At 45.6% G+C, this 14,591-nt stretch overlaps 1 long non-coding RNA gene across 1 annotated transcript; it reads left to right on the top strand.

Moving 5' to 3' along the window:
- Positions 1–381: 381 nt before the first annotated feature.
- Positions 382–14,352, top strand: LOC116984504. The gene is made up of 3 exons (XR_004415049.1): positions 382–557; positions 674–755; positions 14,244–14,352. It is a non-coding gene; the product is annotated as an uncharacterized LOC116984504 (long non-coding RNA).
- Positions 14,353–14,591: the final 239 nt, after the last annotated feature.

Below are 14,591 nucleotides of genomic sequence, written 5' to 3'. Positions count from 1 at the left end.
TTCTAAATTCTAGCGAGCACAAGCCGAGTCTATCCAGTCTTTCTTCATATGAAAGTCCTGATATCCCAGGAATCAGTCTGGTGAACCTTCTCTGTACTCCCTCTATGGCAAGAATGCCCTTCCTCAGATTAGGAGACTAAAACTGTACGCAATACTCCAGGTGTGGTCTCACCAAGACCCTGTACCTCTCCACTGTGGGCGGCACAATGACACAGCGGGTAGAGCCACTGCCTCACAGCGCCAGAGACCCGAAGGGATTTGGCCCGAAACGTTGCCTATTTCCTTCGCCCCATATATGCTGCCGCACCCGCTGAGTTTCTCCAGCACTTCGATTTTCCAGCATCTGCAGTTCCTTCTTAAAAGCTAACCACAGATGCCGATTAAATTAAATTACAGGTCACAAATCAATTTCTTTGAATATCTTAGTCGGTATCGCAACGTTTGATCCAGGAACCAGCTGCCTTTTACTTCAAGGGGAATGATGGACAGGAGGAACTGGATTGGCAACTCATGCTCACACGCTCTTGATCAGCCTCCGATCTACTCTCAACATTCCCGTGAGTACTTTATACGCAAGAATCTGTCAGTGGCATCATGAAACTGTGTGTTGCAGCCTAAAACGCAAGGCCACGCCAAACGTCTGCTCACTCAAAGAATCTTTATCTTTTTACAGAAAAGACTATTACCTTTGGGGGAAGCAGAGAAGGAAGTCGCTTGTTTCCTTGTGAGGTCGGCAGCTCGGAGTTGTTCAGCTGGTAAGCCGTCTAGAACGTGATTAAAGTTGAAGAGGAGGAATGTTGACATACTTGTATAAGTGGTGCTGCACGCCTATCTCTTCTTGTTAAGCTTCACAGCATGCGTCATAATAAGCAGCCTGCAGAGCCATGACATGCATACCTCCATCACCTTGCCTGGCCACTTGTGCTCTGTACATAGTCAGATTGACTTCACGCTCCTACGCCAATGATAGGTACAGAGTGCTGGAGTAACTCAGCGGGTCAGGCAGCATCTGTGGAGAACATGGATAGGTGACGTTTCACAGAGTGCTGGAGTAACTCAGCGGGTCAGGCAGCATCTGTGGGGAACATGGATAGGTGACGTTTCACAGAGTGCTGGAGTAACTCAGCGGGTACAGCAGCATCTATGGAGCTAAGGAAATAGGCAACGTTTCGGGCCGAAACCCTTCCGGGTTTCGGCCCGAAACGTTGCCTATTTCCAGAAGGGTTTCGGCCCGAAACGTTGCCTATTTCCTTAGCTCCATAGATGCTGCTGCACCATAACTCAGCAGGTCAGGCAGCATCTGTGGAGAACATGGATAGGTGACATTTCACAGAGTGCTGGAGTAACTCAGTGGGTCAGGCAGCATCTGTGGAGAACATGGATAGGTGACGTTTCACAGAGTGCTGGAGTAACTCAGCGGGTCAGGCAGCATCTGTGGAGAACATGGATAGGTGCCAATTCGGGTTGGGACCCTTCTTCAGACTCAGCTGTAAAGCACCAGCTACAACCTACGAGAACCTCCGACCTCCTGGCGACCCACCTATGGCAGGTGAATTCTCGCTACTCTCCATGGCGGCTTCATTCTAGTCGCCGCTAATGTTTCAACATGATGAAAAATTTGCGGTGACCATAATGAGGCCGCGACTGGTTCCTAGAATGCAGGAACTCCTCACGACCATGAAGGCGACTCCCCGGCAACCACCCGCGAACATGTGGCGACCATGTGGCGACCGCATAGTCTCCTGCAGTCGCCTAAAAAGTCGCCTAAGTGGGACAGGCCCATCACTCCCTTACAGCGCCACTCTCGTCTGCAGCGGCCTCTGCAGTCCGTCTGCGTTTTTATTATTTTATGTCTATGTTTTTATGTAGTTTTTGTTATTTTTTGTTGGGGTATGTGTGTGTGTGGGGGGGTGGGGGGGAGGGGGTCACTTTTAAATCTCTCCCTGCACGGGAGACCCGACCTTTACTTTGTCGGGTCTCCGTTGTCGTTGGGGCTGCAACGAGGAGCGGCCTCCAACAGGAAGACCGGGGGCTCTGGTGCCAACTACTCACCTCACCGTCACTTTGACTCTGACATCGGGGGAGGGGGAGAGTGCAGTGGAGAGATAAGTTTTTTGGCCTTCCATCACAGCGATGTGATGGATGTTTATGTAAATTATGTTGTGTCTTGTGTCTATTTGTTTGTAATGTATGGCTGCAGAAACGACATTTCGTTTGGACCTCAAGGGGTCCAAATGACAATAAATTGAATTGTATTGTATTGTATAATTGTATTGTATTGATCCTGACTACTACGGGTGCTGTCTGGACGGAGTTTGTACGTTCTCCCCGTGACCTGCGTGGGTTTTCTCAGAGATCTTCTGTTTCCTCCCACACTCCAAAGGCGTACAACTTAGTAGGTTAATTGTCGGGCATCGCTGATCGGTGAGGGCTCGGTGGGCCGAAGGGCCTGTTACTGTGCTGTATCTCAAAACTAAACAATGAATTAAATGTAAATGTCTGTCATCGTTAAGGTAATGCCATTCTTTGAAGGTAGACAAAAATGCTGGAGAAACTCAGCGGGTGAGGCAACATCTTTTCCAGCATCTGCAGTTCTTTCTGAAACATTTTGCCATTCTTGGATAATCTTTGTATATTTATCAGCTTTTTTAAAAATATAAAGTATATTTAACAGAGATTTAGACTTTTACTTTAGAGATACAGCACGGAATCAGGCCCTTCGGCCCATCGAGTCTATGCAGACCAGCCGACACTCCGCACACTAGCACTATCCTACTCGCGAGGGATAATTTATAACTTACAGAAACCAATTAACCTACAAACCTGCACGTCTTTGGAGTGTGGGAGGAAACCGGAGCACCCGGAGAAAACCCACGCAGGTCACGGGGAAAAACGTACAAACTCTGTGCAGACAGCACCCGTGGTCAGCATCAAACCCGGGTCTCTGGCGCTGTGAGGCAGCAACTCTACCGCTGCGCCACTGTGCCGCCCTACACCATGTGGTGGGTACGTTAGTGGTGAGTATTAACTATAACACAGGTGTAAAAAAATCCAAAGTCTTTAGTACAACCAAACAGGAGATGCTACCTGAATACCCACTGATGATGGCCCACTGAGATACTCCAGCACTTTGTGCCCTTTTTTGTAAAGCAGCACCTGCAGTTCCTTGTGAATACATGCCTACGTGAGATGGGTTTAAAGTTATTGGTGGAAGGATTACAGGGGACTTGCCAGAAAAATAATCATTGTCTTTGTCACATTTTCTGTCAATGTTGATTTCTATATCCATTTTTGTTACGTAAATTGCTCCTGTACAATTATACCTCTGTAATTGTACCCAGCCAGCCGAGTGGTCTACTCAAATCCATGGATAAACTAGTGCCAATGTGTTACCCACATAGTCATGTATTCTGGTCAGTTAATACTGCAATCACAGAGTGATACAGTGTGGAAACAGGCCCTTCTGCCCAACTTGCCCATACCGGCCTACAAGTCCCAGCTACACTAGTCCCACCTGCACGCGCATGGTCCATATCCCTCCAAACCCGTCCTATCCATGTACCTGTCTAACTGTTTCCTAAAAGTTAGGATAGTCCCAGCCTCAACTACCTCCACTGGCAGCTCGTTCCATACACCCACAACCCTCTGTGAGAAAAAGTTACCCCTCAGGTACCTCCAACTCTTTGTGTTAAAAACGTTGCTTCAGTTCTATTGCTCTAGTTCCAGCCTGGGTCTGAATATGACCTGGGTCTTGAAGAAGGGTCTCGACCCAAAACGTCACCCATTCCTTCTCTCCAGGGATGCTGCCTGTCCCGCTGAGTTACTCCAGCATTTTGTGTCCACCTCTGAATATGACCTGTACTCTACCTCCTCCTGCTGGAGTCTCTGCTTATTTTCACGCCATTTGTGAATGCTCTTAAGGTCGTACGGAATAGGAGTAGAATTAGGCCATTTGGCCCATCAAGCCTACTCCGCCATTCAATCATGGCTGATCTATCTCCCCCTCCTAACCCCATTCTCCTGCCTTCTCCCCATAACCCATGACACCTATACTAATCAAGAATCGATCCTGACTACGGGTGCTGTCTGTACGGAGTTTGTATGTTCTCCCCGTGACGTGCGTGCGTTTTCTCCGGGATCTCCAGTTCTGTCCCACACTCCAAAGACAGGTTGGTAGGTTAATCGGCCCTCTGCTAATTGCCTCTAGTGTGTAGGGAGTGGATGAGAAAGTGGGATAGCATAGAACTAGTGTGAACAGGTGATCGATGGTCAGCATAGGCTCGGAGGGCCGAAGGGCCTGTTACCCTGCTGTACCACTAAACAGTAGATTCAGGTAGAATTGAAATTAGAATTGAAATTACCTGCACTTCAGTATAATACATTTGAGAAGGACAAAGAAGAAAAATATAATGTGACATTAAAGGCAATTACATTAGATTGTAGTGATTTACATGGAGTATAAGTAGAAATATAATTTATGTGGACTGATCTAAGGAATAATGGATCTTATTACAGAAAGTGAATTATAAATCAAATGGTGGTGATGAAATCTACACACAAATTAGTGAGGTAGATTAGAGACCTTTATAGCAATTATTTCTATTCAGACAGATTTTGGTAATTTTGGCCAGATTAACACAGCGGACTAATGGATAACATGTTCACAAAGATTTTCTCGGGAAATTAGAACTAACAGATATTGTTACAAACCTGTACTCCCTTTCTATCTCCCTGATGATATTTGAACGAGGGTGGAAGACGTCGCACATAACCGAACAGAATGGCGAAATGTTTAAGGTTTTAATAGGTGACGTTTCGGGTCGAGACCCTTCTTCAGGCTGATGTGGGGGTGAGGTGGGGGGGGGGGTGGGGTGGGAAGAATAAAGGAAGCTGTGAGCTGTGGGAGAGCTGGGAACGGGAGGGGATGGAGGGAGAAAGCAAGGACTACCTGAAGTTGGAGAAGTCAATGTTCATATCGCTGGGGTGTAAACTGCCCAAGCTATATATGAGGTGCTGCTCCTCCAATTTGCGGTGGGACTCACTCTGGCCATGGAGGAGGCCCAGGACAGAAAGGTCGGATTGGGAATGGGAGGGGGAGTTGAAGTGTTGAGCCAGAATGGCGAAAGCTTGCTGCCCAATGCACTCAACAGTGTGGTAGGAACTAAGTCTAAGTCTAAGATGCATAGTGAAGGTTCCGAGGGATATGGGCCAAATGCGGGCAGGTGGGGCACATTGGTCAGCAAGGACTGGTTGGGCCGAAGGGCCTGTTTCCGTGCTGTTGTATGCTGAGAGAATGGAGCAGCTGGGCTTGTATACTCTGGAGTTTAGAAGGATGAGAGAGAGGTGATCTTATTGAAACATATAAGATTATTAAGGGTTTGGACACGCTAAGGGCAGGAACCAATTTCCCGATGTTGGGGGAGTCCAGAACCAGGGGCCATAGTTTAAGAATAAGGGGTAAGCCATTTAGAACGGAGACGAGGAAACACTTTTTCTCACAGAGAGTGGTGAGTCTGTGGAATTCTCTGCCTCAGAGGGCAGTGGAAGCCGGTTCTCTGGATACTTTCAAGAGAGAGCTAGATAGGGCTCTTAAAGATAGCTGAGTCAGGGGAAACGGGGGGAAAGGCAGGAACGGGGTACTGATTGGGTATGATCAGCCATGATCACAGTGAATGGCTGTGCTGGCTCGAAGGGCTGAATGGCCTACTCCTGAACCTATTGTCTATTGTCTATTGTCTATATGACTCTGTGACTCTGTGCTTGAAAGATATGTTTATATCTCCTAGTTTATTGATGCCACTGAACTTGAGTCCTCTAGCATAACTAATATATATTTTTTTTTAATTTTAAACAGAGCTTTGAAAAGAACCAGTTGTTATGAAAGTGTAGTTCCCATTAAGAGTTGTTACCAGAAGCATGCTACTGCTGTGCCAGGTTCACAGAAAGACTAGCAGGAATTTGGCAAGTGCAAGAACTACTGTAAATGGATGGTCCCATTCATGAATAAAACATAGCATGAAATGGAACTTTTAAAATGTTATTATGTCAATAGACAATAGACAATAGGCGCAGGAGTAGGCCATTCGGTCCTTCGAGCCAGCACCGCCATTCAATGTGATCATGGCTGATCATCCCCAATCAGTACCCCGTTCCTGCCTTCTCCCCATATCCCCTGACTCCGCTATCTTTAAGAACCCTATCTAGCTCTCTCTTGAAAGCATCCAGAAAACCTGCCTCCACCGCCCCCTGAGGCAGAGAATTCCACAGACTCACCATTCTCTGTGAGAAAAAGTGTTTCCTCATCTCCGTTCTAAATGACTTACTCCTTATTCTTAAACTGTGGCCCCTGGTTCTGGACTCCCCCAACATCGGGAACATGTTTCCTGCCTCTAGCGTGTCCAAACCCTTAACAATCTTATATGTTTCAGTGAGATGCCCTCTCATCCTTCTAAACTCCAGAGTGTACAAGCCCAGCCGCTTCATTCTCTCAGCATATGACAGTCCCGCCATCCCGGGAATTAACCTTGTAAGCCTACGCTGCACTCCCTCAATAGCAAGAATGTCCTTCCTCAAATTAGGGGACCAAAACTGCACACAATACTCCAGGTGTGACTCTGTCACAGTCAAATCACATAACAATTTGAAGCTATTTTTTTGTGGGTGGGGGTTTCAGGGGTGCTGGGTGTACGGAACAAGCTGCCAGAGGGGGTCGTTGAGGCAGGGACTATCCCAACAGTTAAGCAGGTACATAGGTAGACAATAGACAATAGGTGCAGGAGTAGGCCATTCAGCCCTTCGAGCCAGCGCCACCAGGTTTGGAGGAAAATGGGCCAAACGCAGTGCAGAAACAGGCCCTTCGGCCCATCACGTCCGCCCCGACCAGCGATCCCTGCACACTAACACTATCCTACACACACTAGGAACAATTTACAATTTTACCTAGCCAATTAACCTGCAAAGACCTGTACGTCTTTGGAGTGTGTGAGACTTTAGAGATACAGCGTGGAAACAGGCCCTTCGGCCCACCGAGTCCACACCGACCAGCGATCACCCGTTCGCACTACACTTGGGTCGATTTACTGAAGCCAATCAAACTACGAACCTGTACATCTTTAGAGTGTGGGAGGAAATCGAAGCACCTGGAGAAAACCCACGCAGGTCACGGGGAGAACGTACAAACTCCGTAGAGACAGCACCCGAGTCAGAATAAAACCCGGCGCTGTGAGGCAGCAACTCTACCGCTGCGCAACCGTGCCGTCCATGTTATTCTGGCCATTACAATAATATGTTCGTGTAAGCATTGCTTGGAGTCACAAGATGGGCTCCACTGAATGATCACTGATTGCTTGGCTTTCACAATAGCACGCAGGAAATTGGCTAATGGCATACATTCCCCTTGGCTTCTTGAACTGCATGTGATATTCTCTGCATTTCCGACAGCCTGCCAGCACTCTAGATCAATGGCTTTCTCCAAAGATTTATGAATGAAACACAGTTCCGTCCAAGTCCGATCTTGTTTTAATGTTTCCTGCTGCTGATGATAAAAATCATAGAGAATAGGAAGGCTTTGTTCAATCATCTGGTGGTAGCTCATCAAATGGAAGTTCCCATTGATGATCAATGGTTTTAAGCAGGAGGTTTAGGTTGATTGTTGTCCGTGTACCGAGGTATAGTGGAAAGCTTTGTTTTGCATGCTATCCAAACAATAGACAATAGACAATAGGTGCAGGAGTAGGCCATTCGGCCCTTCGAGCCAGCACCGCCATTCAATGTGATCATGGCTGATCATCCCCAATCAGTACCCCGTTCCTGCCTTCTCCCCATTTGCCCTGACTCCGCTATCTTTAAGAGCCCTATCTAGCTCTCTCTTGAAAGTATCCAGAGAACCGGCCTCCACCAGAAACAAATCAAATATACCACACATGAATACAGTTAAGCCAAACTCAAGTACAATAAATAGGTAGAGCAAAGGGCAAGATACAGAATGCAGAATATAGTTCTCACCATTCAAAATGATAGGAGCAGGATTAGGCCATTCGGCCCATCAAGTCTACTCCACCATTCAATCGTGGCTGATCTATCTTTCCCCCTCAATCCCATTCTCCAGCCTTCTCCCCATAACCCTTGACACCCGCACTAATCAAGAATCTGTCTATCTCTGATTGAAAATATCCATTGAGGGCTTCCACATCCTTCTGTGGCAATGAATTCCACAGATTCACCAAATTCCTCCTCATCTCCTTCCTAAAGGGACGTCCTTTTATTCTGAGGCTGTGGTCATGGCATTGCAGTGCATTAGTTCCAGAGACAAAGTCTAATGTCCATAAACATAGAAAATAGGTGCAGGAGTAGGCCATTCGGCCCTTCGAGCCTGCACCGCCATTCAATATGATCATGGCTGATCATCCAACTCAGTATCCCATCCCTGCCTTCTCTCCATACCCCCTGATCCCTTTAGCCACAAGGGCCACATCTAACTCCCTCTTAAATATAGCCAATGAACTAGCCTCAACTACCTTCCGTGGCAGAGAGTTCCAGAGATTCGCCACTCTCTGTGTAAAAAATGTTTTTCTCATCTCGGTCCTAAAGGATTTCCCCTTTATCCTTAAACTGTGACCCCTTGTGCTTGACTTCCCCAACATCGGGAACAATCTTCCTGCATCTAGCCTGTCCAACCCCTAAGAATTTTGTAAGTTTCTATAAGATCCCCCCTCAATCTTCTAAAAGGGGGTTCTTCTAATCTTCTAATGGGGGTTATGAAGAATTGAACAGTAACCCTAGCTTGTGGAAGGACCGTTCAGAAGCCTGATAACAGAGGGGAAGAAGCTGTTCCTGAGTCTGGTGGTGCGCGCTTTCAAGCTTCTGTACCTTCTGCTGGACGAGAGCGGGGAGAAGAAGGAATGACCGGGGTGGGACGATGATTTGATTATGTGGGTTGAGTTTCCGATGCAGCTTAACACATAATATTCAGGAAGACATCTTGAGTTTAACGGTACAAAAAAGATTGTCAATACTTGAGATGATTAAGTATTTTCCAAAAGGCTCCTCGAAGAAATCTCAGTTGTTCCATGTGCTGCTAAAGCCAATATCATCTGACAATAAAATTACTTTGGAAAATGGTATCTTTGAAATAATAGTTAGCCTTCAGGCTGGACGTATTGGAATGGGGATTGTTCTCATTTTAGCATTCCATTTTCATTATTTGTGTCTGGCAGTGTGTGATAATGGGTATGTTCTATAACTGAGAAAAAATGATGCTGGGATGGTTTGAAAGTAGAAACTTGGCCTACAGTAACCCCATCAGAGATTTCTGAAAAGATGGAATATAGTGTTTAGTTTTCAGAGATAGGCTGCTCCACTGCAAAATCTCCTGAAGTTGTGCCTGCTTTGAAGAAGATCTCCTCCTCTCTCCAATAACAGTTCAGTGACACCCTCTCTTTCTCACTGCTCCCCTTTCTGTGCCTGCCTCTCCCCTCCTCTAGCTTTCTTCTCCCCCCGCCTTACAAGCAGTCTGAAGAAGGATCCTGATCCTAAACGTCACCTATCCATATTCTCCACAGATGCTGCCTGACCCGCTGAGTTACTCCAGCACTCTGTGTCCTCTGATATTGACCAACATCTGCCTTGGTTTCTAATAGTAACCAATGATTACGCTCCTTTGAATTATTTGATAATATAAATAATATTGCCAATCAATTCCTCCAACAAATTAATCAATTTAAACTATTAAACCATTAAAATATGCAAGTCATTATTATTTTTTAACTTTTCCTGCCTATTTTTCTCAATATTAATCCCTTTAATTGTCCCTCTATTTGATCTTGTTCACCACCAGTTCATCTACTTGGTTCATTGTCATTTTTGGCCATGCTTTGCTTCTTAAATTTAAGTTGCATAGGTTAAGAAGATACACTGTTGGTCTCATTGCTCACTACATTGCCATACGCCCTGTCATCTTGGACATTGACAATAGCATTGGTATTTTGCACATAGAACAGTTCCTTTTGCACAGGAACAGCCTCATCGACCCACAACTATCTATGCCAAACATGATGCCAAGACCAACTCTAGTCAGCCTGCACATAATCCATACCCTTCCATTCCCTGCATATCCATATGCCAATCCAAAAGTCTCTTAAGCACCAGTATCGTATCTGCCTCCACCACCACCCCCGGAAGTTCATTCCAGGCACCCACCGCCCTCTGTATAAAGAAACTTACCCCGCACATCTCCTTTAAACCTTGCCCACTAGTATTTGATTTTTCCATCCTGGGAAAATGTTTCTGACTGTCTACCCTATCTACTCCTCTCACATCCCATTTATGCCTCTCATACCTTAAGAAAGAACTGCAGATGCTGGAAAAATCGAAGGTAGACAAAAAATGCTGGAGAAACTCAGCGGGTGAGGCAGCATCTATGAAGAGAAGGAATAGGTGACGTTTCGGGTTGAGACCCTTCTTCAGACTAAAGGCAAGGATAAGGCTCTTCATACCTTATCCTTGTCACTTTGAGCACACGGTTACAGGTTGAAAGCTACTTAATTAAAGTAAATGTGTTGAGATATCGTACTTGACTTGGATGTGGAGAGGATGTTTCCAACAGTGGGAGAATCTAGGACCAGAGGTCACAGCCTCAGAATTAAAGGATGTTCTTTTAGGAAGGAGATGAGGAGGAGTTTCTTTAGTCAGAGGGTGGTGAATCTGTGGAGGACGTCAATTGATATATTTAAGGCAGAGAAGAATAGATTTTTGATTAATACGGATGTCAGGGGTTATGGGGGGAAGGCAGGGGAATGGGGTTAGGAGAGATAGATCAGCCATGATTGAATGGTGGAGTAGACTTGATGGACCGAATGGCCTAATTCTGCTCCTGTTACATGACCTTATGACATTGACAAGATTTTAGCACATGCAACTTGGTTGAAATAAGACTAAAGTATTTTGAAGGGTCTCGACCCAAACCGTCGCCTATTCCTTCTCTCCAAAGATACTGCCTCACCCGCTGAGTTTCTCCACCATTTTTTGTCTACCTTCGATTTTTCCAGCATCTGCAGTTCTTTCTTAAACAGTACTTTAGCCATTACGCATTGATTAATGGAACATTATTCAACAAGCATACACAAAGTCCACTGAGCCTTTTAGTCCATTAGGGCAACGCAATAAATGTAACTCTCCCTTATGCCTCAACCATGATTGGAAATTATTATTGATGATAGACACAAAATGCTGGAGTAACTCAGCGGGACAGGCAACGTCTCTGGAGAGAAGGAATGGGTGACGTTTCGGGTCGAGACCCTTCTTCAGACTGAGAGTCATTAAATTATTATTTCAAAAGTTTTATTTAGTATTATTATTGTCAGAAATTATTGTTACTATTTAAAAACCCATATTAATCTAAAACAATTATTTTCTTATTTTCAGCATCTGCAGTTCTTTGTGTCTCTTTTTTCTTATCTTAATTGGTTTAGTCACAGCATGTACTTATCAACCACTTTGTATGTACTTAATTCAACCAAGGGCACAGAGTGCTGGAGTAACTCAGCGGGTCAGGCAGCATCTGTGGAGAACATGGATAGGTGACGTTTCACAGTGTGCTGGAGTAACTCAGCGGGTCGAGCAGCATCTGTGGAGAACATGGATAGGTGACGTTTCACAGAGTGCTGGAGTAACTCAGTGGGTCAGGCAGCATCTGTGGAGAACATGGATAGGTGATGTTTCGGGTCGGGACCCTTCTTCAGTTCCGTTTAGTTTATTGTCACGTGTACTGAAGTACAATGAAAAGCTTTTGTTGTGTGCTAATCAGTCAGCAGAAAGACAATACATGATTACAATCGATCCATTTACAGTGCTCTTCTGTCGCCTGTCCATGTTCTCCAGAGATGCCGCCTGTCCTGCTGAGTTACTCCAGCATTTTGTGTCCACCTTCGGTTTAAACCAGCATCTGCAGTTCCTTCTTGCTCATTACAATTTATGTTCCTTTTAATATTTACTTATAAATGTTTAAAAAAAGATAAAGAACACTGTTCCCCCGTTAATTCGTTATTGTATAAACGTCTGTTTGAATGCAACTTTCCGGTGAAGTTCAGACAAAGTTGCCTCCACTGTTGCAAAAGCAGCAACTAACTTTGAATTTCTGAGGAAACGAGTTACTATTGTTTGGTGTCAGAGCTAAAATTACAAATAGACAGACACCTTAATATAATTGATATAATATATATATATATATTCCTAGAAGTGTAACCAGCTGCGGCTAATTTTAAATCACGCCACCAAGATTTTAAAATAAACCTGCAATTTATATTTCAGCCACTAAGGGAGGATATAAGTCTGTAATGCCACTTAGAAAACACTTCGTTTTGCCCTTCACGATGCACACCACAATTGGAGTTGAAAGCAGCAACAGAAGCCGTACAAATATGTAGTAATAACTGAATGGCTATTGCCGGGCATTATTAAATGGAGAGGCGATTCGGCTTAGAGCGGATACACCTGAATAGGATATTTTATGCTATGGGAAAAGTCAACATGAAATAGGTTTCGGAAAGCTTCATCTGAATGACTAACATCCTCAACTGCAGTTTCACCGCGAATTGGGGGAAATGATCAAAAACTGTCATTAGGCTGAAGACGCGGGGATGATGGTGTGCCTGCGTTTGGGTTTTGCAAGATTGTGTGCACAGATAGATACACAACTCCTCGCTTCTCCTTTGCAAAATTCTTACCTTTTGATGTTTTTACTCGGGGCAGAGTGAAAACGATTGAGAGACAAGTGATCCTAGTGTTATTCTGTGCTGGATACTTATGGTCTTGCTAACGATGGCACAGCAATGTTGTCACAAACAAGGCAGGGTGGAGAGCGACTAACAGAATCTGTACACGCCTTGGGTTTCAGACACAGCTTGAATCTTGATTCTATTTATCAAGGATAAATCGTAAGTATTTTACTGCTGGCCTTTGCGGTTCAATGTATATTCTAATCTACTTCCATGGAGGTGTAATTTTGCATTGGTGAATGCCCGCCAGAAAATAACTCGGTTTTAAGACATCTTCGGGAAATATAACTGAGACAGTCTCCAATTGACAGGTTTTTGATTTCCATGTGCAGTACACAGACAAAAATCAAACTCGCCCGCGTCTTCAATTTAACATCCACATCCTTATTTGCAACAAGCAGTTAACATATTTCTATTGACAATAACGTTTTTGTTTGGTGTCGTCTTGCCCCCCTTCCGGGCTAGACGGTTTAAATTATTTGCATATGTGTTAGCAGCGCCCTGGCGGAGTAAACAATGAAGCTCCCTCTTTTCCAGCGGTGAAATCCCTCCAGACGTTGTCTTAGATTCTGCTGACATGTTGTGTCTGCTTTGGTCAAAACGCTACATTGAGAGCAACGAAGGTACAACGAAGATGCTGGAGAAACTCAGCGGGTGCAGCAGCATCTATGGAGCGAAGGAGGCAACGTTTCGGGCCGAAACCCTTCTTCAGACTGATCAGTCTGCATTTTTGTGTACCATCGATTTGCCAGCATCTGCAGTTCCTTCTTAAACACATTGAGAGCAACATTGTACTTGTGTGAGTGTGAGTGTGTGTGTGTGTGTGTGTGTGGTGTGGTGGTGGTGGTGGTGGTGGTGGGGGTGGGGGGGGGGGGGGGTGTTGGCAGGGTTGCATTGTGTGTGTGTGTGTGTGGTGGGGCGGGGGCAATACGCAATGGACATACCAAAACCCTGCAGACATCATCTTGACAAGAGCTCTGGAACAGTTTCATCTGCGATTTTTAACATTCTTCCTCTTAATAACCATGTTTAGTAACATCAGAAATAAAAATAACACTGCCAGGTGCTATTTTCGAGGCTATAATCAATTCAGAGATGTCTATCTCCAGTGCGTAAACCTGTTCATATTATTCCTGCATGTGTTTCTGCCTGTGTGGAATGGCATTATTTGTATGCATTCACATTGCAATGTTGATGGGTTGTAGGTGGCGAGATTGCAACGTGCATGGAGCATTATACATAATGTGTATATATATATATGTATGTGTGTGTGTGCGTCTGCATACATACACACACTTTTACCACGCGTATTCTATTTGTTTGCAATGCACTATCTTTGCATATTCTGTTGTGCTGCTGTAAGTAAGAATCTCATTGTTCTATCTGGGGGCATGACAATAAAACTCTTGACTCTCGGCTTTGTGCACCACGCAAAATGTAGTGACCACTTGTGTTGTTTTTATTTTGCAGAAGCCGTGCGCTGGGCGCTGCGTGCAAGTGTCCGGCAAGGTGCAGGTGCAAGTGTCCGGCAAGGTGCAGGTGCAAGTGTCCGGCAAGGTGCAGGTGCAAGTGTCCGGCAAGGTGCAGTTGCAAACCCCCCCCCACTTGCACACACCGTCCCCGGAACCCTCCAGTGAGACTGGAGCCACCAGCGCAGTGGGATGGAGGCAGCGATGGTGATTTTGGACGGCGGCGGCGACCACCACCACCCGCCCTACGGCTACGCGCAGAGGAGGGAGAAGCAGGCCAGCTCGCGCGCGGCCGCGGCCGTGGCCGCCAGCAACAGCAACGCGGGGGCATGCACGGGCGGCGGGAGCG

The sequence above is a fragment of the Amblyraja radiata genome, chromosome 20 (genome assembly GCF_010909765.2).
Source record: "Amblyraja radiata isolate CabotCenter1 chromosome 20, sAmbRad1.1.pri, whole genome shotgun sequence".
Taxonomy (NCBI): Eukaryota; Metazoa; Chordata; class Chondrichthyes; order Rajiformes; family Rajidae; genus Amblyraja; species Amblyraja radiata.
The sequence above is the reverse complement of the archived record's forward strand: the minus strand, read 5'-3'. Positions and strand labels throughout refer to the sequence as shown.